Genomic DNA, 2,803 nt, shown 5'->3' with positions numbered 1-2,803 from the left:
ATGAAGCCCCAAAAGCACTGGGAGGAGACTTCGGTGCATGTCGCTCGGGGACAGAAGTCATCTGAAAAGGCTGCACACTGTGCGGTTCCGACTCTCTGACCCTGGAGAAGTCAGCGCCGGGAGCACAGTGAACTGCAGACGTCGGTGAGGACCAACCGTGGCCCAGCGGTTTTAATCACGTGCCACAGTCGCGCAAAGTGTGAATAAGGGGCCACAGTGTGTTGGGGGGTGGGGACTTCACTTCCCACTCCCTTTCGTGTGAACGTGCAGCCGCTGTGGTGAACTCGGTCTCTGTACAAAGCCTCCGCTTCCCGGGGCTCCTTCCCCGCCTCTGCCTGCTCCCAGGGCCCGGGGAGCAGGTCTCTCCGGTTTCTGGGGCCTCGGGGCCAGGGGGCGGTCACGTAACAGAACACGAAGGCTGCGGGGCCCTGAGGGCAGCTCTTGTGCCCCAGGGACGGCACCGTCTGATCCAGTCGCCCATGTTTCCAAGTCCGGTGCCAGCCAGTCCACAGGGAGTTTCCGAGGAGGGGACCCCGAAGGTCTGCGGGCCGCAGCCCGGCGCCCACACTGGGGGCGTCAGAGCGGCAGCGGCGGGCGTTGGGGGGTGGCCGGCGGGGGTACTCACTGCGCCCAGGCCTCCTCTCTCACACTGAGGGCAGCCCCTCCAGGTCACGGTGGGGGGTCTCGGCAGCGGGGTGCCCCTGGGGAGGCAGGCCACGCCCCAGCACGGGCCAGAGGCCGCTGACCGGCTGCTGACCGCGGCCTGCGAGGAGCTGAGCTGCCAGCGCGCCGCCCCGCCGGCGGGCAGGGGTGGGCTTTGTCCCCCTCACACAGGTGTCAGTCCCCGCCGGACAGCCGTCCAGACAGGGGAGGGCCCCCCAGCACCAATGGGGCTGCGCTGAAGGTCCCCAGCAACGCGGGGTGTGGCTCCGAGGGGCACCCCCAGGCCGCCTGCTGACACCCGCCGGCCCCCTCATCACCCCCCGCCCCAGCACCCTCTCCAGCCCCCCAGGCTTCTCACGGGGAGGAGGAAGTACCTGCCGTTTGTGTACTTAGTACAGATTTTAGATAGAGAGAGGAAGGGGGAGGGGAGGCGAGAAACGCCGACTTGCTGCCCCACCTGTCAGTGCGTCCCTTCGGTGCCCCCTGTGTGCCCTGACTGGGCACAGACCCCGCAAGCTTGGGGCGTGGGGTCGGCGCCCTCGCCGACCGCGCTGCCCGGTCCAGCCTTTTAAAATCCACCGAAAGGACACAAGCGGGTTTCTTCACCGGGAACATGTCCCCTCCACCCCAAGGGACATTTTCTGGGGCAGGTGTGGTCCCCAGAATTATTCATCCGGGGGGGCAGAGGGGCCAGGAGGACCGCGCAGCATCACCCGTATGTGAACCGTACTCTGGAGAAGCACCGAGCGCCAGCATTTCTTTCTGACACAACTTCATGTCTTCCGGCCCCGAGGCCCCGGCCCCGCTCCCTGGATCCGAGGGCTCCCGCGCTCTGGTCTGTGGGGGCCGGGAAACGCGGGCTGCGCGGGCGCCCCCTCCCGAGGGCCTCGGGGGACCAGGCACAGGGGTGGAGGGCGGGTGAGGCTGGCAGAGGGCGGGGAGCTGGAGGCCCCGGGGGGCCCTGTGGCCAGAGCCGGGCAGGGACCGAGGCTTCCGCGCCCCAGCAGGGCACAGCCGGGCGCTGCCTCGAGGGGCCCGTCTCTCCTCAGCCCCGAGGACACGGGCTCCCCCGCCCGGTCCCTCTCTGTTGTCATTGTCACCCTTGCTTCTCCCTGTCCCGCGCCGTCTGCTGGACCGTGACCTCGGACGGCGGGACCTTGCGTCGCCTGGCGCCCAGTGCAGGCGCCCAGGTGGGGGTGGGGATCGGTGTTGCTTTTACAAAGGGACAACGGGCCCAGGGAGCTTGTTGGTTCCTCGGGGGTGGAACAGCGCGTGACAGGCCTGTTTGTCTAACTGAATCCAGAGTCAGCGAAGCTTCCGGGTCCCCAGCCGCACACCTGGCGCCCAGCTCTTGGCACACTGTCCGCACCAGAGAGACAGGGAGGGGGCAGACGGTGACTAGGGAGTGAAGGTGGTCGCAGAGAACCCAAACGGTAAAGCAATGAGGCCAACTTTAACTGCTCACTCCAAGGGAGGGTAAAGGGACGTTCTTTGTACTTTTCTTGTTCTAACTTCTGTGTAAGTTTGAAATTATTTTGAAATAATAAGTTAAAACCACAACTAAAAGGATCTGTTTTGGTTTTCATTTCTGGTGCTTTTCTATTCGATGGAAAACAACTAGCTCTTAAGCTGCACTAATCCTTCCAGATCTTAAAAGGGGCCAGAGGCTCTGGAGGCTGGGCACCCCAGCTCCGTCCGCAGGCGCCGGGGGAGACCGACCTTCCCGGCTTCACTCAAAGGACCGAGGACGGAGGACCTGCCACCAGGCTCGACCTGCCCCGAACGAATTCAGTTCCTCAACGTTCAGCCGCCCCAACAGAGCCCCACTGAGCCCGCCCTCCCACGCTGACCGGGTTTCCTGCCACTTTCCCGGGCGTCTTCAGGATGATATTTAACCAGGAGGCGCCAGCAGGCCCCCACCCACGGCGGCCCACGCGCCGAGCCTCGGCCCCGGTGCCTGAGGGTGGGCGGGGCGCTGCAGCCGCTCTCCCGCCGACCCCGCCGCTGCGCGCTCGGTCCACCTGTGCGCATCCCTCCCCGGCTCCTGCGGCGGCGGAGGCGGTGGCGGTGGCAGGGGCGGGGGGAGCGCGGGGCGGAGCGCGGGGCGCAGCGGGCGGACCGGCGGGCGGGCGGGGACCAG

The sequence above is a fragment of the Pteronotus mesoamericanus genome, unplaced genomic scaffold (genome assembly GCF_021234165.1).
Source record: "Pteronotus mesoamericanus isolate MK-2021 breed Mesoamerican mustached bat unplaced genomic scaffold, CSHL_Meso_final contig_265, whole genome shotgun sequence".
Classification (NCBI taxonomy): domain Eukaryota; kingdom Metazoa; phylum Chordata; class Mammalia; order Chiroptera; family Mormoopidae; genus Pteronotus; species Pteronotus mesoamericanus.
Note: the sequence above shows the minus strand (reverse complement) of the source record.